Genomic DNA, 27408 nt, shown 5'->3' on the forward strand with positions numbered 1-27408 from the left:
CCATGGGGCAGGTTGCGCAAGCGCGTGCGGCACCGCGTGGGGCCCCCATGGAGCAGGTTGCGCAAGCGCGTGCGGCACCGCGTGGGGCCCATGGGGCAGGTTGCGCAAGCGCGTGCGGCACCGCGTGGGGCCCCCATGGAGCAGGTTGCGCAAGCGCGTGCGGCACCGCGTGGGGCCCATGGGGCAGGTTGTGCAAGCGCGTGCACAGGCGCGTGGGGCACGGCGCAGGGAGCCACAAGGATGTGCGCAGGCGCGTGGGGCGCGGGGGTCCCTCTTGACGCCTAGCGCGGGCCGCGGGTGGAAGAACGAGGACAGTCCCTTGGCCCGCAGGACGCGGACGCCCGCGGCCGACCCAGCGGAGATGCGAGACTTTCCTCCGGGACCCCCGGTCCGATTTTGTCACTTGGCCCGGAAACCCTCGGGAGAGCGTCCTCCCCGCCGGCGCCGGATCCGGTGTGGGGCGGGGTCCCGCGCGTCGCGGCGTTTCTCGGCGTCCGGAGCCGCCTCCGCAGCCTTCGGGCGGGCGCGCACGTGGGCACTTCCCCGTCCCGCCCTGGGTTCCGGCGGAGGGCGGGAGCGGCGCGGACACCCGCGGCCGGCCTCCCGGCAGGCCCGGGCGCAGGGACCCGGCCGCGTGGTCCGGGCGCCGCCCCAGAGGCCCGCGAGGCTTCCTTGCGGGACCCGCGGCCCCAGAGCCCTCGGCTCCGGCCCGTCGCCGCGGAACCCCGAGAGCCGCACCCGGCTGTGCCGCGCGCTCCCGAGTGAGCCGGCCAGGCAGGAGCGCGGACACGCGGGGGCCTCGGCGGCCGTGAGCGGGGGGCCGCCCGGGGGCAGAGCGGCCGCAGTCCTCAAGCACACGAGAAGGCAGCCCAGACGGGGCTGCTGAGGGGCAGGAGCGACCTGTGCGGGGAGGGGGGGGGCGCGCGGAGTTTCCTGCCCCGAAGCGAGGCTCTGCGTGAAAACAGGAGCAGGGGGACCTCAAGGGTTGGCTCCTGAGACCGGGCGCTGGGGACTGGAAGCGCGGGGCGCCCCGCTTCTGGGGTAGCTGATATGTGCGCTGTCGCCGGCGGAGGAACCCGTCAGAGCCACGGTGCTTGCCATGCAGAAGGCTCGGCGGCCACCCTGCCAGCCAGGGACAGCTGTCACCGTGCCTGGTGCCCAGCACGCCCTGATGTAACCTCGGTCTTTTACGCCTGCACCAAGTCGCAGCTTAGGGTCCTTTGGGCAGTCCCCTTCGCTTGCTTGTTCCGAAAGACTGTCCTCTTCTTAAGTCACCTGCCCCCATGCCATCTCCAGCCCAGCGCAAGGCACCTCTCCCTCCGCCGGGACACCTGCAGCAGCCTCCCCACTGGCCCCCTGGCCGCCTGTCTCCCTCTTACAGGCTCTCGCTGCCAGGCGTGTCCTCGAGGACAGCCCTGATCAGAGCCCCCCCCCCCCCCCAGTTCCAAACACCTGCGTTTGTAGCAGTGGAACAGCCCAAGGATCAGCATTGTCCAAGGGCACTCACAGGCCGAGCTGGACCTAAAGTCAGGTTTTCCCTGCCGGGGGAAGAGGTGCAGGGCTCTTCCCCTACGCCACCTTGCTGGCCCCAGCCACATGCCCTCAGGCCCTCCAGAAGCCCTGTCAGCCTCAGGACCCGCCTGCAGCTTCTGTCCGTGGTCCCTGGTGACAGCAAGAGGGAGCCTCTAACAGCTAAATCAACGTGTACCACAGACCCACTCAGAGGTCCCCTTCCCCATGGCTGCTTTCACATACAGTACATAACCTTGCCAGACCCCCGCTCCCCTGCTGCCCAAGGTCTCCACAGTGACCTGCTGCCATCTCTGGTCTGGGACCTCGTGTCCTCTTTCTCTTCAACATGACATTGCTCCCCAGTCACACCACCTCGCACTCCGCCTCCCGCTCAGCCAGCATGCTTCCCGTTCTGGTATCTGCCCGGCCACCCTCACCATCCAGTCCTTCCTCGAGCACTACCTTCTCAGCCAGGCCACCCTGGCCACCCTCCCTGGTGCTCCTGGCTCATTCACCTGCTCCACACGTCCTTCCCCTACACTTAGCATCCTCTAGCCCTCCAAGCCATGTACCTCATAACTATGCTTGTCACCTGTCTGTCCCTGCCAGAGCACCACCCTAGGAACAAGGGGATTTTGTGGGTGTTTGCTGGCTCATCTGTTCCCCAGTGCTTAGACCCATGCCTGACACAAAGAAGGAGCTGAGTAAACATTTGATCTTGAAGGAATCAATCTTGTCATCACTTCCCTTTGCAAACCTCATATTCTGGCCAAAATAAACAGCTCAGCATTTGCCAGACCCAACTCATGTTTACCAGCTTTTCCTACAATTTATCCTATTTCTTTGCCTGGAATGCCTCCCATCCCTACACATTTTAAGGGATGCTCCAATACCAGTCCTTTCCCCAAAGCCCTCCTAGATCCACCGTCCACACCACTCCCCCCTGACAGCTCACAGCTCACAGCCCAGGGGTTGGCCAGTGCCCTCCTGCCCCGAAGATCTATAAGTTAAGGCGGAGTTCACATCTGTCACCTCCCTCGGCTATACAAACAAGAGTTCAATAAATATTGACTGAATGAATCGAACACTGGCACTAAATTATGAACATTGTTCCCTTGCTTAATAATAATTAAAAAAAAAAACACCCTCAAATCATTTTAAGTAACAAGTCTCTGAAAGGAACACTGCCAGTGCCTACAAGGCAAGGGCTCTGTGGAGCTTTTCTAAAGAAACGAGGAGAAGGCAACTTCTGGTGACAAGAATGCTAAGGAAACAAGAGTGATCTGTTTAAGAAAACAATGGAAATTTCAGCTATCAAGTTCCTGAACTGCACCCTAAGACATCCTGGGACAGGTTGCCTTCGGGGGCCTCAGGGCCATTTAAACTGTCTGTGACCAGTTCTGAGAGTCCACACTGTTCAGCTGACACCTGCAAGATGCAGGCGCTTGGTTGCAGATAGTGGTACCCTTGGAAACCTCTCCAAAGAGAACCAGCACCTTTCCAATACTGCATGTCTCCTCCATGAACATGGTATAACCCCTTATTCGTTTGGGCTATGTCGAATTTTTGTCAGTAATGTCGTTGGTTTTCTGAGAGGTCTTGCATACCTTCTTTAGACTTATTCTTAGGTATGTGATATATGCATTTTAAATTTAACTTTCAGTTAATAGACTTTATTATTTAGAATGGTTTTGGGTTGACATTAAAATTGAGTGGGAAGTACAAAGAGTTTCCATAGTACCTGCCAACACATACACACCCTAAACGGTTTTCCTGTTAGTAACTCCTGGTACTTCTGTTACCATTGATGAGCCAATATCCATATATTATTATTAACTGAAGTCCATGGTTGACATTAGAGTTCACTTTTGTTATTGCACATTCTGTGCACTTTGACAAATGTGCGGTGACATGTATCACTATTATAGTATCACACTGAGTAGTTTTGCTGCCTAAAAATTCTCTATCCTGCAACCACCAATCCTTTCACCCCTCTGTAGTTTTGCCTTTTAAGGAATGTCCTATGGTTGGAATTGTACAGTATGGAGTCTTTTGACAGTAATTCTTTCAGGTTTATGATTTTTTTTTTTTTTAAGAGAGGGAGTGAGGCTGGGGCGCCTGGATGGCTCAGTGGGTTAAAGCTTCGGCCTTTGGCTCCGATCACGATCTCAGGGTCTTGGGATCAAGCCCCGCATTGGGCTCTCTGCTCAGCAGGGAGTCTACCCCCCCCCCCAGCCTGCTTCTCTGCCTACTTGTGATCTCTGCCAAATAAATAAATAAATAAATAAATAAATAAATAAATAAAGGGAGGGAGTGAGGTGTTGGGGAGAGGGAGAAAGAGAGAATCTTAAGTAGACTCCATGCCCAGGCTCACTACCTGACCCAAAAATCAAGAGTTGGATGCTCAACCAACTGGGCCACCCAGACACTCCTCAGATATATGACATTTTTTATAATAACATCAGTGATATCAGTTGCCAAAATGTTTTCCAAAGTGGCTGCACCATTTTACATTCTTGTATTCAGTGTAGGAGAGTCCCTGTTGTTCCATATCTTCAGCCACACTTGGCCAGTCTTCTAAATTTTAATTTCAGTCATTGAAGTTGGTGTATAGCGATATCTCTCTACTTCTGACAGTGATAGCTACTGCTATCAATCTCCATTTTCCTAATGATAACAATGCTGAACATCTTTTCATGTGCTTACTTGCCATCCAATGCCCTTTGTTGAAGAGTCTGTTCAAACCTTTGGCCCATTTTTGCTTTAATTCTTGATTGGGTTATTTTCTTACTGAATTATAAGAACTCTCTATATAGTCCAGATGTAAATCCTTTGATGTACGTTTTGTAAATATTTTCTCCAATATGTGGCATGCCTTTTCATTTTCTTATGCCTTTTTTTTAAAAGATTTTATTTATTTATTTGACAGAGAGAGATCACAAGTAGGCAGAGAGGCAGGCAGAGACAGAGAGGAGGAAGCAGGCTCCCTGCTGAGCAGAGAGTCCGATGCGGGACTCAATCCCAGGACCCTGAGATCATGACCTGAGCTGAAGGCAGAGGCTTAACCCACTGAGCCACCCAGGCACCCCTCTTTTGTCTTTTGATGAGCAGAAGTTTACAATTTTGGTGAAATCCAACTTACTAATTTTTTTTCATAGTTCATGCTTTTTGAATCATATATAAGAAATCTTAGCCAAACTCCAAATCAGTAAGACACCTTCTGTATTTTCTTTTTGGAGTTGTGTCGTTTTCACTCTTAAAATTGGATCTATGACCCATTTCAAGTTCCTCCTCACCCTCCACCTCCTCCTCTTCTTCTTTAATATGGTGTTTGATGAGAGTCAAGATTTGTTCTTTTGTGTACTTTTTAAAAATTATTTATTTATTTGTTTGTTTGTTTGTTTATTTGCGAGAGAGTGGGAGATACAGGGAAAGCATAGAGGGGGAGTGAGGGAGGAGAAGCAGACTCCCAGTTGAAGAGGGGAGACTGATGTGAGGCCTGATCCCAGGACTGTGATCATGACCCAAGCCATAGGTAGACACCCAACCAACTGAGCCACCCAGGCACCCCTATTCTTTTGCATATTTCTATCCAATTGTTCCAGCACTATCTGTTAAAAACATTATTTTTTCCCCATTGAATTGACTTGGCACTTTGTTGAGAACCCATAGACCATATATTTAAAGGTCTAGTTCTAGACTTGCTATTCTGTTCCACTCATCTGTTTGTCTATTTTCACATCAGTACCACACTTTTGGATTACTGTAAGTCTACAGTAATTCTTGAAATCATGTAGTCTAAGTCTTCTGTGTTCCCTTTCAAAGACACTTTAGCACCTCTAGGTCCTTTACGATTCCATATAATTTTAGAATCAAGTTGTCAAATTCAACAAAAAGACATGCTAAGATTTGATTTTGATCATGTTGAATGTGTAGGTCACTGCAGGAAGAACTGCCATCTTAACAAAGCTGAGTCTTCTGATTAAGAGCATGGTATAACTTGCCATTTATTTAGATCTAGGTCTTTTAAAATTTCTCTCGGCAATGTTTTGTCAGTTTCATTGCACACATCTCGTGCATTTTAGCCCAAGGCGGCATCTCATAGTTTTCTGATGCTTGATTACTTTTTAAAAGTTAAACTAACCTTGTATTCTTGGGAGGTGGGGACCAACTTTCAGCACACTGCAGATGTCTTTTCATTGTCTTCTGGTTGAGAAAATTATCTGTTTTTGGTTGAGAAGTCTGAGAATTTGGTTGAGAAGTGATCTCTGACTTGTTGCTCCTCTGAAAGTAATGTCTTTTTTCATTGTTTTTAACCTCTAGCATCTTTCAGGATTACCTCTTTGTCTTTGTTTTTCAGCTGTTGCACTATAGTGTGTCGAGATATGGATTTTTTTGTTTTTTATCTTTAATTCTGCCGATAGTTCTGTAGATTCTCGAATTTGTGACTTGATGTTTTTCATCAGTGGCAGAGAAGCTTCAGTCTCTATCACTGCCAATACTGCTTCTGCTCCATTCTCTCTTTCTTGTCCTCCTAGGATCCCAATGATATGTACAACAGAATTCTCAATACATTTGTATTCTGTCCTTTTGTTTTTGTGCTTCATTTTAGATATTATCTTCTGACCTAGACACTGAATTGTGATTCCACAATTCTCCCAATAGTCATGTCTACTCTGCTGTTTTATCTATCTACAAGGTACATAATTTCAGCCTTTGTATATTTTACTTTTGTCATTTCTACTTGGGTATTTTTCATATCAATGTACTTTCTAAATATATAATTTCTGGTGTCTACCAAAGTTCCCAACCCCATTGTTTATCTTCTTAAATAGAGTAAGCAGGTTATTTTAAGGTTTATATCTTATAAGCCTAATATCTAGCATCTCATGGGTCTCTTTCTATTGTCTGTCATTTAATGGCTCATGAGGTCTTCTTGCACTCTTGGTTGGTTTTGTTGTGTGCCACTCTGTGCAAACAGTCATGCCTCACCATGAAAAGGATCACATGGGCAGAAATTGTGCAAAGTGATTGTACTAATCGCTGGTGAAAATTACATGCCCTTTCAAAGTTTTTGGCAAAACATTAAAAACTCTCTTATTGTCCCTTGTAAATGAACAGGGAACAAAAACATATTGTAAAACTAATACAGACTTAGTACTTTGTAATTTAAAACATTAGAAACACTGAAATCCAAGTGTCTCATTTCTTTGTAAAAAACTTACCCAGAGTAGCTTGAACCCACACCCACTTAGTTCTGGTACCTAAGCTGTGTTGTGGGGAGCCTGGTGGCATTTAACTAACTATGGTCATTGGGATTCCTACAAATGGAACTGCACACTGGGAGCTGCCTATATTTCAGAATTTGTTCCTAGAAATAGAGACCTAGAATGATGCTTTGTTCCTACAGGCATCTGCCAGGGTCCTGGCAATCTGGGACCACCTTCGTCCAGCCTCCGGGACTGAGACTAGTTAGAACCGGGGTCAGTTCATGAGCAAGCTTATCAATTTCCAGTCACCTATTTTCCTAGAGGGCAGCTTTTTGGGTCCCAACAGAAAACTTGGGCTGTTTCCAGGATCTTCCCTTCTTAGAGGTTTGATAGCCCGAGTCTACTCTTAGCCACAGAGAAATGCTACTTAGCTTCTTCATTGCTTCATCCATAAACTGGCCAATACCCCAGGGACAAAATGACCCCAAAGGTCAAATTCCCATGCTCTCCAGACTCCAGCCTGACAACTCACCGGGTGAGTTCTCCAGCGCCATGGCATATGTTTAAAGATTTCGTCCACCTTTTCGAGTTGACTTTCAAGCCATTATCAAAAACGGAGTCCCCATGTCAATATTTTCAGACCTGTTTCTCTCTTCATTTTTTATTTCCAGAGCCCTAGAGTATTTCTGTACCTTTGAATAAACTCTGTAGACTGGCATATGACTGCATTTCCTTAAGGTTTTCCTCATATTCAGGCAATCTGGTTAAAACAGATTCCTAATAAAAGGCCAATAAAATTTTCGAACAGAAAAACTCATCTTTTCAACAACCACAAGGGCACAGATTATTAAGTAGAGAGGGAGGTTTTGTTATTCAACAGCCATTGTTAGGAGCCTTCTATACGAGGCCACGGTCTAGCCACCAGGACAGGAGTGAAGAAGACAGACAGACATCCCTTCCCCTGTGGAGCAGCCGTTCCAGGGAGGGGAGGCAGACAGGATTCAACGGAGCATGTCCTTTGATGGACGGTGACCAGGCAGGCAGAAGGGGCTACAGTCACAAATGGGGGGTCAGAGAAGACCTCCACATGTGGGGAAGAAGCACAGTTAGGATGTCCTTCCTTCCTGTAAGCAGGGACACAGAGCTGGGAGAGTCCCGTGGGGCCAGGACCTCCCGACACTCCAGCCCCTCCACTGCAGCAGCGGCAGTGGGAGCTCTGCCCCGGGCCTCAGCCCGACGGAGGGAAGGGAGGAAACCACCACACTCTGCCACTCACTGTGCTGTCACACGTGTCCCTCTACAGCTGTCCTGGCACGTGTCCGCACGACCTCCCCTACCCTGGCTGCCTCATGCACCAGCAACTCTGGCCCCAGCTTTTTATCTCGGATGTCCTAGATTTGTCTTCCGTTGTCGGAGCCGGACACTAAGCAGGTCACTCACATTCGGGTATGAATAGGAGAGATGCTGAATCCCACGAGCACGGCACCCAGAGATGTCCACGCTCCAATCTTGGAGCCTAGGTGAACTTGCGTGGCAGACGGGACTGAGGGCACCGCGACGGGCTGACTTGTGTCCCTGCTGCCAAAGGATACATCCAGGTCCTTCCTCCGGTACTTCAGAATGTGACCTTAGTGGAAAAGGGGTCTGGGCAGATGTAGTTATGATGACGTCATACGGGAGCAGGGCAGGCCCTTAATCCGTGACAAATGGTGTTCTTATAGAAAAGGGGGGACATCTGGATACACACACACACACACACACACACACACACACACACTGTGTGATGACAGGCAGAGACTGGACCGATGCGTCTACAAGCCCGAGCGCCGCACGGTAAGTGAAGGCAAGGGAGGGTCCGCCCAGAGCCTCGGGGTTGGGGGTCACAGCCCTGCCCACACTTCGAGGTCAGACTTCTGGCCCCCAGAACTGCCGGGGGAACACGTGGCTGTTGATCATGCTGCTTTGTTACGACTGCTCGAGGAGACGGACACGGGCCGGGGCCCCGCCTGAGGAGACTCGCCTGGGCCATCTGGCTGGGGCTGAGCGCGTCTCCTGGGCCTTGCGAGCTACAGGGAGGCGGAAAGGGGGCGTCCGGGAGAGTCAGAGTGTGAGGACGACTCAACCCACGGTGCTGATTTTCACCACGAAGGGGTCACAAGCGAAGGGCTGCGGGCCATCCCCCCCACCCGGCTGACCGCCCACCCCCGGCTGGCCGCCCCCGAGGGAACAGGGAGTCTGAACGGGCTGAGCAGTACATATATCACCTCAGTGATCCCGACTTGCGGGGAAACCCAACCTCAAGCCCATGTCAGTGGCCTGATGTGCAGGGAGCCCAGCAGGAGGGACGTCTGGTAAAATGGGTCCCAGAAGCCAGCCCAACACCGGTCCCGCCCATGGAAGGCAGCCAGGCTCCTCTCCCAGGCTCCTCCAGGAGCCGGCCCTGCTCCCACCTGCCGTTAACAGGGCTCGTGACGGCCCCGGGCAGGAGTCGGCTGCCTCGGTCCCACCGCCACAGCCACGGAGCCAGAAGCCTCCCGGTCCTCGAGGGCCTCGACGTCCCCCATCGTCCATAATCCAGGAGAGGAATTTGTCTACGGAATAACATGCCTCGGTCACTGCTGTCAGGCCAAACGGTGTCACACTAACGGCTCACCACCCGGCTCACCTCTCGGGGAGCAATTATCATGCTCATGTGACTAAGACCGACTTGCTGCTCGGAGGCTTGTCTGCTTTTAATGCTGGAAGTGTTGGCGACAGAGAGAAGGCAGACCCCGGAACTAAGCAAATGCTGCTTCCTGCATCTGGGTCATTAGATGCACAATTAGAGTTAATATTCACCTAAGGTTTAAATTCTGCTGCACTAAGTGGGTCAGAAGGATTTCGCGTGAGCACTTAATGCCTTCGAGGTAATAATCAGAGCAACTAAAATGGGTTCTGGAATCTCTTGGATAATTTTTGTTCACTCTTGCCTCCTTCCTGACTTACCTCCTCTAGTGAAAGGAAGTTCTGAATTTTAAAGACAAGTATTTGTGGAGCCACCCATTCAGATCGCTGTTAAAACCCTGGCGTTCCCCGCTTGGGGACCCGCGTCCCCTCTGCCTGGGAGCTCCACGCGTCCTGCGACGCAGTGATTTGTAAGGACGGTGACCATTCCTGTAGCTGTTCCACGGCCTCCCCAGCGCCTCAGACGCTGCCTAGCACAAGGTGGGCCCTCAGTAAGTGTGTGTTGAGTGAATGCACGAGCTCGGACATGCACAGTGAGAGCGCTCAGCGAACAGTGGCCGCGGGGAGGCCAGAATGTATCGAGTCAGAGAGCATTGCACCTGCCGTCGGGTTTGAATGTCTGCAGGACAAAGTCCTACATCCGGTCTGGAGGAGGGTCCCGGGAGGCGTGATGGAGGAGGGGTCCCGGGAGGCGTGATGGCGGAGGGGCCCCTGAGCCTCGAGGGAGTCTCCGCTGGACGGTGGCCACACAGGAGCTACCTGGTTGCACGGCCTGAGGCTGAGCCGGTGGTGAGCAAGGCCACTCCGGCTCGGGGCTTCTGGGGTCCCCGTCGCATGGGGAGACCAACCTTCATCAGGAAAAGCCCCCGGGCATCCTAAGTGCGTGTGTCGGGGAGGTCCAAGTGGGGCAGGGAATTCAGAGAGGTTCCCCCGAGAGGGTAGCTTCAAGTTCAGTGCTGCAGGGCGGAGGCTCTGGGGGCAAGGTGGGGGCGGGGTCAGTAACCAGTAACGGAGAGTCCCGGGCAGGAGGGAGGGACCTGGGTGCGTGAGAGGAACTGGCGGTGCAGGAAGAAAGTCAGGCCGGGAGAGGAGGGCTGTGCCTTCCTGCTCACAGGGAAGCTGATGAATAAGGCCGGGTGAGTCAGCAAGAAGCCCGAGGGCGAAAAGAAGCCAAGAAACAGCTACAGAGTTCTTCCTATGTGGCAGGTATAACCACCCTTGGAAAGCGCTGGTATCCGCCCACGTGTCAACGAGAAAACCGAGGCGCAGGCCAGAAGGGCCCACGTGCGGCCGAGAGCCGCACCGAGGACCCCACGCTGGTCCTGCGTTCAGAGCCTCAGCCTAAGGCCACATCCTGGGCCAGGAGGGAGGGCTGGCCACGCTCCGCGGGAGTCCCTGGGCAGGTCAGGGTGAGGTCAGGAGGCCAGCGGACGTGGGGCCTGCGGTCACGGCCACAAGGACCAAGTGCACAGGCCCCTGGGGAGGAGGCGAGGCCAGCTGGACCCAGGACATGGCGGAGACCAGCGGCTGGCATCGGGAGAGGGGCGCCGAGGGCTCCAGACTGGAAAGTGAGCGTCTGTGTCCCTGGTCCCTTGGCAGCGCAGCTCCGGGCGTGCACAGGTGATGGCTGAAGCCATCTTCTGACGACAGGCAGAGGACGTGCCAACACCTCTGGCTAGGATGTCACTTTCATCTCTGAAAAGCAGCTCCTTTCCAGAGCCCTGCGTTCCGATCCTTACCCTCGTCCCTCGGAGCGCTCGTTCTCAGAGACCGTGCCAGTCCCGATGTCGCAACGCATCCTTCGGAAACACCTCCTAGAGGAGGATTCGTGTGGCTCGGAAGGCCCCCCTGCGAATGCGCGGTCAGTTCGGGCCTCCGTGTGTCTGTCTACCGTGGCTGGGTGCGGATGAGCCGCAGCCGTGCCCACCTGCCTGGCTATTGTTCCTCCAGACTCCTGCTTCTTTACTGGCCTGTGCCCTGCAAGTACTAAAGATCAGCAGCTGTCCTTGGCTGTGGTTAAATATTCACCTCCACTGGCCTTCTGACCTCGACTCCAAAAGCCAACTTCATTAGATTCATCGAAGTCAAGAGGACGGGGCAGAAGAAGGTCGGTCATTCTCGGTCATTCTCGGTCTCTGGGTTGAAAACAAAAGACCCCCTTTTCCTTTCTTACAGCTGCTCCGCACTCTGTCCCCGTCTTCCCACACAGAGCCAGGAGCTTCGAGAGAATGACAGCTGCCCTTCGTGGAAAGCGCCTGCTGGAACCTGCCTGCTGTGGCCTCCGCCGGGAGCTGCGACCTTCCCACGGGCCCCTGCCCCTTCTCCTCACTCTCCCCTGCATCTAAAGTCTCCTTTTCTGCACCTGACGGATGCTCTGGGCGCCAACCTTTCCACCGGCCCCGCACAAGAGTTCCTTGAACCCTGTGTATGCTGGTCTTCTCCTCTCAAGGAACATCAGCTTCAAAGGCTTCTAAAGCCCCGGCACCTTTCTCCTCATGCCCCTCATTGTTCAAAGCCTTCTTCTCGGGTTGTTGCCCCCCATAAAGCCTGGGCTGGCAGCATCCCTGCTCGGCTGGACTTGTTCCTCAGCTCTCAGGAGTCCTGGCTGAGCAGAACAGAGGAGGTTTCCCTTTCTGATTTGACAACTGCAACAACAGAATGTCTTCCTTTCCGGAAAACTCTCTCCACATGTGGCTGCTTCTAAGGAGAGAAGGGGAGGAGGTGCTTTCCTGAGCCTGTGTGTGCTTGGGACTGGACGCCATGCAGCTTCAGGGGAGCCCAGGAGACGCAGGACGGAGGCCCCTGCCCGGACCTGAGACAGTGTCAGAGACGGGGACATGTTCCAAGTGGAGAAAGGGGGCAATCATCGCGGGCCAGCAGAGCCCTCCCCCGAAGGTCAGGACATCAGAGGACGGCACAAGTCATTCAAATGCTCTTGTTTCAACCAGATTTCACATTTCTCTGGACAATTTTCCTTTTAAACATCATTCCCCTTAATCTCACCCCCGATGCGAGTGCACAGTGAACAGATAAGACTCTGGCCTAGTTAGCAAGCTCTCCCATAAAATGAACCAAAAGGAGACTGTAGAATTTATCAAATTTCCTCATGATCCCTAGAAAAGGGCAACGGGCTCTGCGTGTTGGCAGCCTAGTCCACCTGTCTGATAATAAACCTGCTGGAGAGGCTTTTAAAAGTTCTTCTGGTCAAAAATTATCCCACTGAACACAGGAGATAGGAGAAACCCGGCCTGCGGACAGTCAGCAGACACGATCTGACAGCAGAGCGAGCCTGTCCCCTACAAGCCGTGTTGCTTCACTAGAAATCCACACTGACGCAGTCTCGTCGGGCTGACGAGACTCACTTCTTAGAATGTTTCAGAAAGGACGCGGCCACGGGTCAACTCCGCATGACTGGGTCCCTTTTACTGGAGCTTAGCAACTTGTCACCTTCGTGCGGTGATCACGAACCACAGGCTTGTTCGGTTATGAAGGGCTGCAGGAAAGCGTGGGGCCTCACTCACTCGTAAAAACAGGGTGGAATATACTGTTCATTTAACTGTATTATAATTTCGACCCACACATACAAAGCTTCATGGTCTTGGAAGCGGTGCCTCATTCTGTATCTGCCTTGCTAGCTCTGACTAGTTGAAGTGATGCCTTCCTCAAGGTCTGCTTGTGGCCTCTGAGCTAACGGCGTGAAGCGGGTACTTCAGACTGGGAACTGTCACTCATCTTTACTCACAAATGTCTTAAAAGAGCACAAAACTGAAGCAGCCAGGCGAGCGTGGTTCCCTGCAACATGGAGCCAGCACTGTCTCAAGCTGCCCCCGTGCCAATCTGGTCCCCACACCCGGAGTGGCCGAGGGACCCCTGCCCTCCCAGACAGAAGCGCCCCCGAACTCCCACCGGGGTAAAGACACCCTTTCCCTGATGAGCCCGTTGTTTGGAATCTGAACCCACGATCTCGCAGAAAGCTATCGCATTCTACTTAACTAGCTGCTCGGGCCCGCTCGTGAAAAGTCCCTCCGATACACGACGTGCCCGAATCAGAGTCATGATCACGGTCAGAGTCATCTTGGACACCACCGCCTTCATGATGTGGATGCCCCGCACCCTGCACCCTGGGGCCGCAGGACTGCAGCCGCTCCCCTGCCGCGGCGTGACTGAGACTGCGGTCTCCCCGTCCCGGTGGGAGGGAAGCTGCCACGTGCCACGGGGGCCTGGTGGGCAGGCCTGCTGTCCGCCCTTCGAAGCCAGCTCCCACCCACGTTGGCGGCCGGTAGGAAACGGAGGTCTGGCAGCCAATCCTTGTCCAACTGGGTTCTGCTGGTGGCTTGGCTCAGTGACCATTCGCAAGGACCTACTTGGGATGTAAGACCAGCGGGGCAGACACGAACAGGACACACACTGCGCTCAGCGAGTCCCAGCCCCGCGGGGAACGTCCGTGCCGCTTTCTGAGAGCCTGTGAAAATCCTGGCCAGAGCAAAAATAGCGCAGGGACCGGCTGTGGCTCACCGAGGAGCCTAGAGCAGGAAGGGTCAGCTTCCTCCCAGGACACCTTCTGGGCTACACGTGGGTTTTCATGCCGTACAGGAGACTGCAGGTAAGCCTCTACTGCTGAGCTTCCCAACCCCTCAGAGAAGGGAAGTGGGATTTTCTGATGAGGAGAGAGCAGTAGAGCAGTCTAGAGAGGTGGGCAAAGGCCCCGGGCCCGGCAGGCAGCTGCTAAGGAGCAAGAAACCAAGTCCCAAGCTTCAGAACCCAGTGCATTTCCACCGTAGGGAGCCGCCTGCGATGCAAACCAACACGTCCGAGCTTTCTCTCCCAGCACGAGCTGACCTGAAAACAAAGGTGGCTCAACCACAAAAATAATTCTAACAAGGTTGGCCCAGAGGGACCAAATTCTTCACTTTTTAGAGTGCAGAAACTCTTCCCAGACACCGCACTGTCACGACGGTGAGATGCTATGCGATTCAAAACTCCAGAGGAAGGAACAAACACACCTCTCGCCTGAGCCGCGCATCGGGCTAGGCCGTGTCTCACCATCCGCAGAACCAGCTAGAAGCTCACATGCGTGTGCTCCTTTCCACAAGAAGCTCAGGGCTTGTCAGCGTGGAGAATGCGCAGACGAAGAAACAAAGGCGTTCACATGCAGCCGCCAGGGGCTGCTTGGTTCTTACTTTATGTTTATTTATTGTTTTTTTTTTAAATTTTAAAGATTTTATTTATTTATTTGTCAGACTGAGAGAAAGAGAGAGAGAGAAGCAGGGGGAACGAAAGGCAGAGGGGGAAGCAGGCCCCCCACAGAGCAGGGAGCCCGATGCAGGGCTCGATCCCAGGACCCTGGGATCATGACCTGAGCTGAAGGCAGCGGCTTTAACCCACTGAGCCACCAGGAGCCCCGTTCTTACTTTAAAACTATCTTTGGGTGCCTGGGTGGCTCAGTCGGTAAAGTGTCTGCCTTTGGCTCAGGTCATGATCTTAGGGTCCTGGGATCGAGTCACGGGTTAGGCTCCCTGTTCAGCAGGGAGTCTGCTTCTCCTGCTTCTGCTCCCCTAACTTCTCTCTCTCTCTCTCTGTCTCTCAAATAAATAAGTAAAATCTTAAAAAAAAAAAAAAAAACAAAAACAAAACAAAAAAAAACTATCTTCACACCAAGTTGGAAATTCAAGTTCACTGCCTCACTCTCCCTAACCACATGACCTGGCCTCGGCGTTGAGCTCTCGTGTTCCATGTCCCTAGTAAGGCTGAAGTAACAGATACAGCACATGTCTACCCCGCACCCAGAAACTACGCCTTCCTTCGGAATGTCTGTGGAACCTAGGGAAAACTGACTCAATATCAAGCCATGAAAACCAAAAATAAAAAACAGAGGTCTTCAAATTCAAAAACAGCAGAAATGATACTGGTCCCATCCTCTCTCGGAGAAACGCAACAAAACCAGCACAGATGCTCAGAGGGACACGGGCCGCTTGGAAGGCGGGGCCCTCGCGCTCTTTTCCTTTGGGGATACGCACAGAGATGCGGGAGAGGAAAAGGAGAAAAGAGAAGTGGGGGTGTTTAAAATCTGGGCACACTAAGCTGAGAAACAATTGACCTTTTTTTACGATTACTTAAAGAATATTTGTCGTACAAACACAGATGCTCACAGCACGCAAGAGAAAGAGCATTGGCTATCAATCAGGAAATGGCAAGATGTTTTGGCAAAAACAGTTCCCCTCTCTATAGTCCAGTTTCGCCTTTTGGGGTGAGGACAATCTCCAACTCTCTTTTTTGTATCCTGGTACAACAAGCAACTTCAGGAGCTTCAAGAGCAGACCGTGGTTCTCTTGCTCCCCACTGAGCACCCTAGGAGGTGCTCGGCGGACGGCTGTAGAATGATGGATTATAAATAAATAAATAAATATATATATATATATATATATATATATATATTTGACAGAGATCACAAGCAGGCAGAGAGGCGGGTAGAGAGAGAGAGAGGAGGAACCAGGTTCCCCGCCCAGCAGAGAGCATAATGTGGGACTCGATCCCAGGACCCTGAGATCGTGATCTAAGCCGGCTGAAGGCAGAGGCTTAACCCACTGAGCCACCCAGGTGCCCCCATATATATGGGGGGCATACATGTTTATATATAAAATACACAATTATACACACACACATATTAAGGGATTGGCTAAATAATGACTTTACCTAAACATGACGGACTATTACACAGACATTTAAAATGATGAAGCAGAAACACATTTGTTTCACAGGGCACGATTTTTCATTACCCAAGAGTCCACAAAGCAGAAGCAGATTACCAAGTGGCTTCTGTGCAAGAAACATGCCTTTTCTCCACTCTCTCTCATTCTCTCTCTCTCGCACACAATGCTTAAAACTCTGTTTGCGAGTCCAACAGACACGAGCTAGGACACACCATTTCATGATTATGGGATGTCTCTCATTATATATCTAAGATCTGAGAAAAGAGGGGGAAAAAAAACACATTTTCTCTACAGTCGCGAAACTTGCTTTTGCCTCAGAGTTGTCCCGAAGTGGGACAGGGCTGCCCCTGTGCTGTATGAGGACAGCTCCAGACCTGACCCACTACCCCAGCAAGCTCTCCGCTGGATACTCAAATCAGCATGGAAACAGCGAGAAGAGCCGGCACCTGTGACTTCAGCGTCTGTCAAAGAGTAACTCTTCTCGCAGCTCAGCTGTCGGCTACATGGAACTGCATTGCTATCAAGGAATGAACCTCTCCCGGAAACTGAGACAAGAATCTGCCACTTAGCAGCACCGACTTCCAGTCCACATTCGTGGGCCTTTCCAGGCACTGAACACACAGCTAACTTTGCACCACAAAGTAATGTAACTCACCCCAGACGGCTAGTTTGTTGAGCAAGAGAAGGAAACACTTAAATATTTCGGTCTGCAAACAGGAGCGAATAAACCTGGTGTTTACCTGTGCCGGCAACGTCTGACTTCCGAGCTGGTCTCGGCACCAGGGGTTCCTCGCGGAGGCCGGGCCCTTCCCTGCAGCCTTGGCAGCGAGAAGGTGAGGAGGAAATGGTCACGGTACGTCCTCTGGATCCTCCCCAACTCTCCACCACCTTGGAAGGGGAAAGTCACCGTGACCCTACTTCAGCAGGAATGGAAAACCCGGGGCCCCCCGCCCTGCCGGCACCCCCGGCCCCCCTCCCGAGCGGCCCTGGAGAGCAGGGCGCTCCCTGCTTAGCTGGGGTGGGGGTGGCCGCGCAGCCCCTAAGGGCCCAGAGCGCCCTGCAAACGCCGGCACGTCCCACAGTCTCTTCTTAGGAGGACGTTTGACACTGACACTGGGGCACGCCGCCCTCCTTTAAACTTGAAAACTAGCTGAGGAGCGCGCGGGCACGCAGCGGGTCGGCCGCCGTGGGTCCGGGGCGCGCGTGCGGGCAGGGCCGGCTTCCGGAGCGCGGCGGACACCGCCCTGCGCCCCCCCGGGCCCGCCTGGCGGGGACCCGGACAGACCTGGGCGCGGACGCCGCGCGCGGGACCCGCAGGGCCGGGCCGGGGAGGAGCGGGCGCCGCTGCCCTGGGCTCGGCCGGGGGGCAGACCGCGCTCGGGCGCAAAGTGCGGCCGTCCCTAAAGCGGCTCCGCGGGCGAGTTTCTCCCGTCCGACCGAGCGCAGCAGCCAGCGGTCCGTCTGACCCCGCCGCCCGCTACCCAGCCTCGGGGATCCCGGGGTCCCGGGAACGCCCCCGGCCGGTGACACCCCCCCAATCGACCGGGCGGAGCGAAGGGCGCGCCGAGGCCCCCGCCCGCTGCGCCCTCCCTCCCGCGGGACAACCTGCGGACCCGGCGTCTCCGAGGCCTCGGTCGCTCGGAGCGAGGCCGAGCAGGGGGCGGCCCCCTGGGCCCGGGGATCCCCAGCACCAGACCCGGCGCCCTCGGCCCGCGCCCCCGGGTCCCGCGCATGCGCCGCCCGGCCCCTCCTCTGGCGGCCGCCTCCCAGCGTCCCGAGAAGGGGAGACCCGGTTCTCCGACCCCCGCGAGCGCCCGCCCGCCCCTGGGCACCTGGGGCCAGTCCGCCGCCTGCGAGTCCGCCGGGCGAGCGCGCCGAGGGAGGCGGCGCGGGGCAGGGCGCTAGCTGCCGCCGCCTCCGCCCCCGCCGCCCGCTGCCCCAGCCGTGGGGCTGCCGCGTCCCCTGCCCATGCCCGGCGCCGCCTCCCCGCGCCCGTGCCAGCCGCGCCCCCCGCGGCACGCGCCGCCCCTCTGCCCCCCGCCCCGGCCGGGCTGCGCGGGCGGCTCGCGCGGGTGGCCGCCGGAAGCCCCGCCCCGCCCCGGGTCCCCTGGCCGCGCCCCGGGCGGGACACACCCCCCTGGCGGCGGCAGCCGATTGGCTGCCCGCGGGGTCGGAGGCGGGGCCGCGGCCTCTGGGGCTCCCACCTCGTGCCCGCTGCGGCTGCACCCGTGGGGAAACTGAGGCCGGAGAGGCGGAGGGGCTGCAGAGGTCTCCGGGCGAGCGGGCAGAGAGCCACGGTGGGACAGCGCGTGCAGCTGGGCGTCGGCGGGGGTCCAGGCCCGCGCCCCGGGAGGGGCTGCTGTCGCGGCGGGGGTGGGCGCGAGGCCGCCGGACCCTGGAGGTTCCCGCCTGGCGCCCAGGCCCAGCTGGCGAGGCCCCTCCTCTCTCGGGAGCCCTGCTCCGCTGGCCTTTGGCGAGCGGGTCTGGACCCCGGCCGAGGTGCGAGCGCCGGAGAGTCGCGGGGTGCGCAGGGTGGGGGGCGGTCGGGGCAGAACCGGTCCCAAGGACCGCAGCACACGAAAGAAGGCGAAGAGAACGCGAGCTGAGGGGCGCGTCAACAGGTGGTGGAGGCGCCCGGGCGGGCCCCGCGGGCAGGGACCCAGGGTGAAGGGCAGCGGGGACAGCGTGGGCGCGGGCCACCAACTCCGACCACCCGCTCCACAGCCACACCCACACCCCCACCCCGGCTGCCAGACAGCCGTGACCCCTCCCGTCCGGCGTCACGGACGAGGGGCTGACTTTGTGTCCCGCCAAGGCGCTGGTCCTTTGCCAGCGCAGGGGGAGGTCGCGGCCCGGCAGCCAATGAACAAGGAGCAGGGGAGAGAGCTGCGGAGCTGCTCTGTTTGCGCGGCGGCGCACGGAATGCACAAAGCCCCCGGTGCCAGCGCCTCGGGACACCCCTCCCTTGGGAACGAAATGTGTGCTATGCCAGCCTTCCTCCCTGCCCTCCCGCTGCTCCCGCCACCGTTCTATTTGTAGCGGCGAGCGGAGCCGCAGGGGGAACCTGCTGGGGGCGGATACCCAGCTGCGAACGAATCCCTGTATTATGCCGAGACTGGAGCCCAGGCCGTACCTGGCCCTTAAGTCGCAGGCGCCTGGATCTCACCCTTGGGGTTCGGCTCCTTCCTGTGGTGAACTTTGCCCTTCCCTGCAGAGACACCCACATCACCTTTCTGCTCGCACACCGGCAAGCCCAACTTTTATTACACGTCCTAGCAATAACCAGTGTTTGTATTATGTTCCAGTGTTCAAGGTTATCCCCGTGCACTAAATCCTGACTATGGCACAGGCTGGGCAGGCTGAACGTGTGTCTTACTCATGCTGCTAGGAGCCACGGACGGTGCTGGGTGTCGTGGATATAGCAAAGAAGGAACTACAGAGCTGACGTCCTCATGAGGACATTCAGGTTCAAAGATGTCATCTGATGTACTCCAGATCCCGGGCTGTGAAGGACCCAGAGTCCAAATGCAAGGGATGTTGGCTTCCTTTCCCAGTTGCGCTGTGACTGTCTGCCATAAACTCAGGTCAGCCAGGCGGTTGGAAAGACCTGGTAAAAAATTGTTTCGAATGAGGACAAAGGAAGCTGTTAGGGTTCAACAGAGTCGTGTAGGCACCTAGCAGACATTAGAGCAATTATATTCTTGGATTCGTGGGGCTCTCAAGGTTTTTTAGGGAGAGAAAATTTGTTTCTCATGCATGTGCCCAAAGTTGTCCCTTTTGAGCAAATGCTTTTGGCCACCCATACCCTCCCTCCCCCATCCAGGTAGAGAGGGAAGAATGATCAGATCGCCTGGAAGCATCCATGAGACAGCTCCAAGCATGCTGCCCTCTGGGTGGGGGGGCATGGGTCCCTATTTGCTGTGAAGAACCTGACACACACCCAGCACAGGAGAAACTGTCACACAAAGAACATTCCACCCCTCCCCCATGTCCTGGAAGTCTCTCCCTCCGTCTCTCCTTACCTGCAGCGTGGATGGAACATGGGCGGTGCCACAGAGCAGAGACAGCCTCCTGTGCACGGCTGGACGGGATCTGTAAGATCGGGGACATTTCGTGCTCTTGACACTGTGTCTGACACCCTGGGTCCCCCTGGAGCCTTAATAAATGCTAGGAGACTTTGGGGGTACGTGTGTCTCGGTTCATAGCTTCCACCTGTTGGGGCTGATGGTGTTTCCGCATTTCTAATCACATTTTCTAATCTGTTAGAAAAGATGTTTGGAGACATCATTATTATGGTGCTCCCATTACGATCGGGAGACCGAGGCACAGAGAGGTTACTTCCCAGACCAGGTCACGGAGGCCAGTTGCAGAACCCAGGCTAGGAGGCGGGTCTGTGGCACCCACACTCTGAGCAGGTCCTGGATGCACCCACCCACCCAATCTCCCTGGGGCTGCTGATGCTGTGCCCTTGGCCTCTGGGAGAGAATTAGGACTTTCAGAGAGGAGGTGGGGAGCCGAAGGCGGCTCCTGCCCCTAAATACCAGACTGTGGGGTACACAGTGAACTTGTAAGAAGGTGATGTCAGCCCTCTGTGTCCAGAGAGAAGGTGAGACCTGACCGCCTTCCTGAGTCCTGGTGGGGGGAGCAGCAGGTCCCACGGGTCTGGGGGGCCAGGCCAGAGTCTGTTTGTCCTACAGCTTAGGTAAGCCCTTTTCCAGGAACCAATACCTCTACAGGTCACTTATTTGCCCTTTGCTGATCTGCAAAGCCTCTGATGAGATGGATTTTGTGCTCCCGGGGGTCATCAGCCAGGGCAGTGGCCTCTGGGCTCGTGGAAGCCTGCCCTTGGCTCAGGTGGTAGAGATCAATGAGGAGAGGGCGCACAGGCTGAGAAACAGAGCGTTGGCTGTTGGCAAGGACAGAGCTGCCCCGTGGCCCACGGCTGGCCCTCGGGACCGACGAAGGGCCTGTGTGTGGCTGCCATCCCAGTAATGACTGCAGAGCCTCGTGGGTCCAGATAACAAAGTCTTGTCACATTAGGGCAACGAGCTCACAGCAGTCCCGCAGGGTAGCGGGGTTCATCCCCATGGTACAGATGAAGAAACCGAGGGCCAGAAATGCCATCGTTCGGCTGAGATCTCCAAGAGGGAGCAAGAACCAGGCTGTCAGAGTCCAGATCCGCCGGCCCCAGGGGGCCCCCCAGAGGTCTGGTGCAGAAGCCGGTGCTCTCCTGGCCTGCTACCCCAGTGGTCTCTGGCAGGCACAGGAACACCGGGTCGAGGATCAGTCTCGGCCCCAGCACTGCGGAGGGGCGGTAGCACGTGCAGAAGCCTACGGCAGGAGCGAGGGGCCAAGGGAGAGAGAGTAGAAATGGTGCAGGGCGGGTAGCAGGCGGCCTAGTGGGGCATTGGCTGGATTCCATCAGATCTGTAAAAAATAAGAAACGACGCATGCTAACCGATTGTTATTACCGAAGCAGAGGCCGCGGTGGTGGGTGAAGGCAGGCACTCACATGAGGCCTGCGGGCTCTGGAACCTTCTGCAGGCCAGCAACGGCTGCTGCCTCAGACATTTCACCTCTTCGATAATTAACCTGTCCCCAGCCTAGGTCGACAGACGGGCCACCGTGCTTGAGAAGTCCATGACAGTCCACTTGCAGCAAGGCTGCCCCCTCCCTCCCTTCCCGACAGTGAGCGGTCCTCCCGCCCGGATCTGTGCCATTCCAACCCCCTGGGAGGGGGCGGGGCTTAAGGTTCTCCGGATGGGGGCTGCCTTGTGGATGGTCTTATGTCCTGCTTAGGGCGCTGGCTTGAAGCTTCAGGACTCATGTGACCCAGTAGGGGAGAGCCTGACGGTGAAGCGTGGTGCGGAGAAGCATTTGGTCAATAACGGACGTTCTGCTCTGCTCAGACGGAGTTCGCGATGCTCTGACCCGGGTAGGGGTCCCGGCTGTGAGCTGTACTGTTGTTGGGGGGCAAGGTCGGGGGTAATGCAGAGAAGACACTGCTGTTCACCCACAAATGTGTAGTAAAGATGGGTATACGGGCACATCACTGCCTGTGCCTGGGACACCCCCAATTTCCCTCATGAAACAAATAGACAGAACCAGGGATTAGGAATCAAACTGACCTAGAGTCAAAACCTGGCTCTACCTTTGACTCGGTCTGTATAACCTTGGACAAATGACTTGACCTCTTGACTGAACTTCCTCATCTAACAAATGGGGCAGCGGTGCTTATCTGCACAGGCCCTGGGGAAAGAATGAGCAGGGCCCCTGTAGGACGTGCACAGACAGGACCTCAGAGGTGGGTCGTGGTTGCGATTTGGTGACCAACTGCCTGAAGGCTCTGCCAAGGGTCACCTCCTCCAGGAAGCCTGCTTGGCGTCCATCCCACTGGCAGAGCCGCCCTCCTCCCTGGGTTGCCACCATCTCCCACGTAGTTGAGCACCGTCTTAATAGGTGCCTCTGCCCCACCTGCGTCACCACTCAGGCGAGCTGGCCTCGACGGAGGCCTCACACCACCCCGACCCCAGGCAGAGTGCTTACTTGTTGCTCACTCATGCTCAGGTCTGCCCGGGCTTCTGCCTTCTACAGATGATTTCTTCCAGCGCATCGAGGCAGCACGAATTTGAGCCCAGCCCTAGAGAGAGCTCCTTGGAGCAGGGCTGGCCTCCCCCAGCCCTTCATTCCCAGGTGCCCAGCCCAGGGCCTGGAACCCACAAGGCTCCATAAATGAGCCAGGGAATGGCCGGGACATTCTATTGGCACCTCTCGGCCCTGGCTTTCACCGAAATGAGGTCAAGGACTGTGGTCCCCAGTCCCCTGCAGGGACAGGCCATGTGTGCCAAGTGTCCCTGGGCTGTAGCAAGATGGGGAAGAGAAGCAGGGACCTAGTGTTTCCTGTCAAGCTTCAACTAGTCAGTTTGAAGAAACACCCCTTTTCTCCCCGAGAGGATGTCCTTGACATTCTTGGGTTATTACTGAAAATGCCTTTTCTTAATAAAAACGTCTTAGATGAAGTGCTGATAACGGTTGTTAGGGATTGGTGTGTTTTGGCTCACCGGCCCCCAGGTCCGTCCCCAAAGCTGTTCAACGTGTTGTTGGTTTGGAAAGCCCAAAGTCCAGGACCTCCTGGCCCCCACGAGCTCTGTTTACTGATAAACACACAGCACGTTGCAAAGGCCTCCCGACATGTTTCCGGGTTTGTTGTACCCGGCTAGCTTCTCCTCCAGATTTACTTGTGGTATTTATTTGCAAGTCAACATTCTGGTTTCTGTTGAGACTTGCAGCGTGAAATACACAGTCCTCCACGAGGGCCCGATTTTGATCTTGGACAAATCGGCAGAGCGGGGTGTGGGCGGCCGCCTGGGGAGCCTGCCCAAGTCACACCCACGTGGGGGCCCAGCTCACATGCCATCAGGCATCCCAGGTGTGGGGGAGCCCAGCCTGGTGGGGGAGAGGTTCCCTCTGCCTGGGAGCCCGGGGCACGCAGAGGAAGGAATGGGCTGGAGGCCGAGAGGGAGCTGAATATCACGCATGTGCAAGGGTGGTGGCTGGAACCATCTCTAGAAGGGGACGGTGGCCGGGGACGGGACCCCAGACCGGCAGCCGGCGGGAGACCTTCTCAGATGGCTGGTGAGAAAGACAGAACCCGGAGCTGGGGACTAGAAACCCACCACCTAGTGTCTCCGTGTGGAAGCAAGGGTTAGTGCTGAGTGTAATTTTAAAACCCGGAAAAAACTCTCTAGGGATGGCTGGGTAGGTAAGTGCCAAAGACTGAGCAGGCACCTTCGAAACAGGACTCCCGTCTCGCCAGCTAGCAACCCTGGCGCTGATGCCCTCCGGGACAGCGAGGCAGGCTCCGCGCTCCTGCAAAGCCGCCAGCAAGTTTCCCCACGTCTCCTTGCTCCTGGGTCCCTGGCACGTGGTCTTCGGGCCTCCAGCCTCACAGGAGGGACAATCTCCCATTAGAAAGCTGGTACCTTGACTTCTGTCCTCACACGCCCCTCCCGTCAAGGTCAAGGTCCAAAGTCTCCGAAGTGGCAAAGGGCCTCAGGTCAAAAGCGGCTGCTACCCCCCCACACCCTGTTCCTGCTGCCCCTCCCGCCCCAAGCTTGGCCTGGACGTTCTGGACTCTCAGCTACTTGTAGAGGTTTTTATCATCATTTGTAAGGGATTTCTCTCTCTCTCTCTTTTGTCTTCTGGCACTTCATTTTTAAAAATTTTTATGAACATATAATGTATTATTTTGTAAGGGATTTTTTACTTACTTACTTTCTTTCTTTCTTTCTTTCTTTCTTTATTTATTTATTTATTTTGGTAAGGGATTTTTTTTTTTTAAAGATTTTATTTATTTGACAGACAGAGATCCCAAGTAGGCAGAGAGGCAGGCAGAGAGAGAAGGAAGCAGGATGTCTGCTAAGCAGAGAGCCCAATGCGGGACTCGATCCCAGGACCCTGGGATCATGACCTGAGCTGAAGGCAGAGGTTTTAACCTACTGAACCACCCAGATGCCAGGGATTTTTTAAATACAAAAAGTTTTACTTATCTCTAGGGAGAGCTGACCCTAAGGAGCTAGCCCACCTTCCGCGGACACAGAAGCTTACACCGTTACTTCGCCAGCGGTCATACGGATCTGTTTTCTGGTTCAGATGTTAAGCACGGGGACTTGGCTGTCCCTGATGCTGTGTGTCCCCACCTTGCCTGGCATGGGGGGCAGTGGCCCCTTGCTAATCAGGGGTTTTTGAGCACGTCCCTTAAGAGCGGTGTGAGTCCAGAGCAAAGCGGCTCGCTGCCCCTCTCCCCGGGCAGAGGGTCAGGCATCTGAGCTGCCTCCCTGCTTGGCCGCCCGGAGAGGATGACACGCCCACTGTGCGCAGGACACTCTGCCCTCCGTACCACTCAGCCTCAAGGAGGCCTGCCGGCAGCGGCTCCTCGCCCTGCTCCCGGCTGTGGAAACTGAGGTTTGAGGGGCTGACCCTTGGCCCTGAGACGCAAGCCGGGGAGCTCTGGCCCTGCCGTGGCATCCAGAGGCCCCGCTCATGTGTCCTTGCTTTTCCACTGTGCCCCCTACTCCCCTCCCGGGCGCTGTGACCTTGGACAGCCACGACCGCCCTGCATCCTCTCCCGACTGTAAACTGAGAGGCTGGGCTGGCTGATCTCAAACGTTCCCTGCCAGCCGGGGACTCAGAGTTGTGCTTGGGGGGTGTGACTGGGCCATGCCCCAGGAGCCAGCTGCCAGTGCCCACGAGGGAGGCATTTTTTCCTGCCTCGCTGGGGGAAAGCAGACACATGACTCTCTGGGCTGAGCACCCGTGGTGAATTATGATCAGCGGGGCTTGCGCTCTGTGCTTTGCAAATGTGTTCAGGACTGATCTCCAGGCCTGTTATCAGTGGAGCTCACGGCCTGGGGGGGTTCGGGGGGGGATCCAACTCCCTTTCTCTGCTGGAATGTCCCGGGCCAAGGCAGAAAGCCACCCACCTCTGCCTTCTGCAGACAGGGAGTAGAAGGGCGGCCCCCCGTCCTGTCCGCACTACATCCGTGGAGGGGCCCCTCAGCGTGGCCTCCCACCCCCCAGCTTGCTTCCAGTGGCTCTCACAGTTTCTTGCTGCTTTGGTCTAAAAGTGGGCTCTGACTTCTTGCTGGGATCAGCAGAGGTGACAGACCCTGCTTCAGTTAAGAGGTGACTGGAAGGGGCATGCTTTGGCAGACAGACAGACCAGCAGGCCCCCGGGGACTGCCTGCCTCCCGTGTCCCCGCTCATGCACTGCGATGTTAGGGAACCAGGCCCCTTGCTGTTAGGGAACCGGACCTGGGCCTCCTTGCCTAGTTGCTTCTGACCCCTTTGGAAGGGAACCTGAGAGGTCAGCTGGTGGCAGGGCAGGGAGGGAGGGCTCTTGGCAGGACCTGAGGTCCAGCTGGAACTTTCTGGATTGGGGGAAAAGGCAGGACCCCATGGGATCTTCACTAGGCCACAGGCAGAGGCCCGAAAGGAAGACTCAGACAGCCATGTGGGTGACACAGCGCTCACTGTGAGAGGCTCCTTGTCGCCATCTCCTTTTTGTTCCGGGCAGCAGAGTTGTGCTGAAAGTCAGAGCTCCGGCCCCAGCTCTGGGGGCGGGAGGGGGGGGGGGAATCCAGCTGGCCCCCTCAGCGTCCAGCACCTTGGTATCCTTGTGGGAGGCACTGAAGCTGCCCCAGAGGGTCACTGCAAGAGGTCATGAAGATCTCCAGTCCCGCTGACTGCTCCCCCACCCGCCGGCACAGTCCTTTCACACGGGCCCTCCAGTCTTACTTCCCACATGCACCAGCGCCAGGCCTGCCCCGCCCTCTCGCCAGCCCCCTGGGGTCGGCCACGGTCACACCCCCACCTCTCTCTCTGGCCTCTCCACTTGCAATCTGATGTGTCACACTAGCTTTCCCTTGCATGGGGTACCACCTCTTCCGGGAAGTCCTCCCTGATCGCCTCCGTCCCCGGGCACTGTTCCTTTCTTCTGGACCCTTATCGGCCCCAGAGCCTCTGCTGATCTTCCCGGGTCATACAGGTCTGTTCACTAGTCCATCTCCGCCAGACTGGAAGCTTCCTGGGAATTAGGATCTTATCTGACATTATTAACACAAATAACAACAGAAATGATAGTATAAAAAAAAAATCACCCTTTTATTGGTACATTACCTCCTCCGTGTTGGGATTTAACGACGCCGGGCTATTCTGTGCGTAAAGCTCTCTAGTGATCGCATCATTCATCCTGCCGGATTATAATGCAATACGTCACCCAAGTGCTTTACAATTTTGCTTGTTTTTATTAAGACGCCTATGTTACTTACTGTGTTTGAATACACTTTTAACTTAGTTTTTACATTGTAATTTTTTTGTTGTGGTAAAGTGCACTTAACGTTCCCGTTGCTCAGGCTCGGGTTGCTGTGAGACCATTACCATGACCTGTCTTCCTGTTCTCTCTGCTGAAACTCTGCACCTCTGAGCACTCACCCCCACCTCCCCTTCAGGATTTTCAGTTGCTATAAAAGAGATTTGGGAACTTTTTGTTGAATCAGAATGAGCTCTGTAGCTTAGGGTCCGATCGGCGTTCGCTTCCTGGTGTGGATCCTTGAGGGGGATTGTGTTGAATGGCCATTCTCAAAGATGCTGGCTTCGGGGCTCCTTTCTACTCTTTTTTTTTTTTTTTTAAGATTTTATTTATTTATTTGACAGTCAGAGATCACAAGTAGGCAGAGAGACAGGCAGAGAAG

At 55.3% G+C, this 27408-nt stretch overlaps 1 protein-coding gene and 1 long non-coding RNA gene across 4 annotated transcripts in view; both read right to left on the reverse strand.

Annotated features, from left to right (window-relative positions):
• The window catches only part of PPARA (peroxisome proliferator activated receptor alpha), a 57840-nt gene extending 39749 nt beyond the window's left edge, over positions 1-18091 (reverse strand). The window contains exons 1-2 of one of the 3 annotated variants that reach the window (XM_059401776.1): positions 17989-18091; positions 16897-16974 (exon numbers count right to left, since the gene is read on the reverse strand). The gene's annotated coding sequence lies outside the window, so the exon portion shown is untranslated. The other 2 variants (XM_059401775.1, XM_059401774.1) reach the window with 2 other exon arrangements.
• A 2093-nt stretch (positions 18092-20184) lies between these two features.
• On the reverse strand, positions 20185-22861 carry LOC132020430 (uncharacterized). Its single transcript, XR_009404961.1, has 3 exons — positions 22703-22861; positions 20885-21583; positions 20185-20248 (listed from the first exon to the last, which is right to left on the reverse strand). It is a non-coding gene; the product is annotated as an uncharacterized LOC132020430 (long non-coding RNA).
• Positions 22862-27408: the final 4547 nt, after the last annotated feature.

The sequence above is a fragment of the Mustela nigripes genome, chromosome 6, assembly GCF_022355385.1.
Source record: "Mustela nigripes isolate SB6536 chromosome 6, MUSNIG.SB6536, whole genome shotgun sequence".
NCBI classification, from domain to species: Eukaryota; Metazoa; Chordata; class Mammalia; order Carnivora; family Mustelidae; genus Mustela; species Mustela nigripes.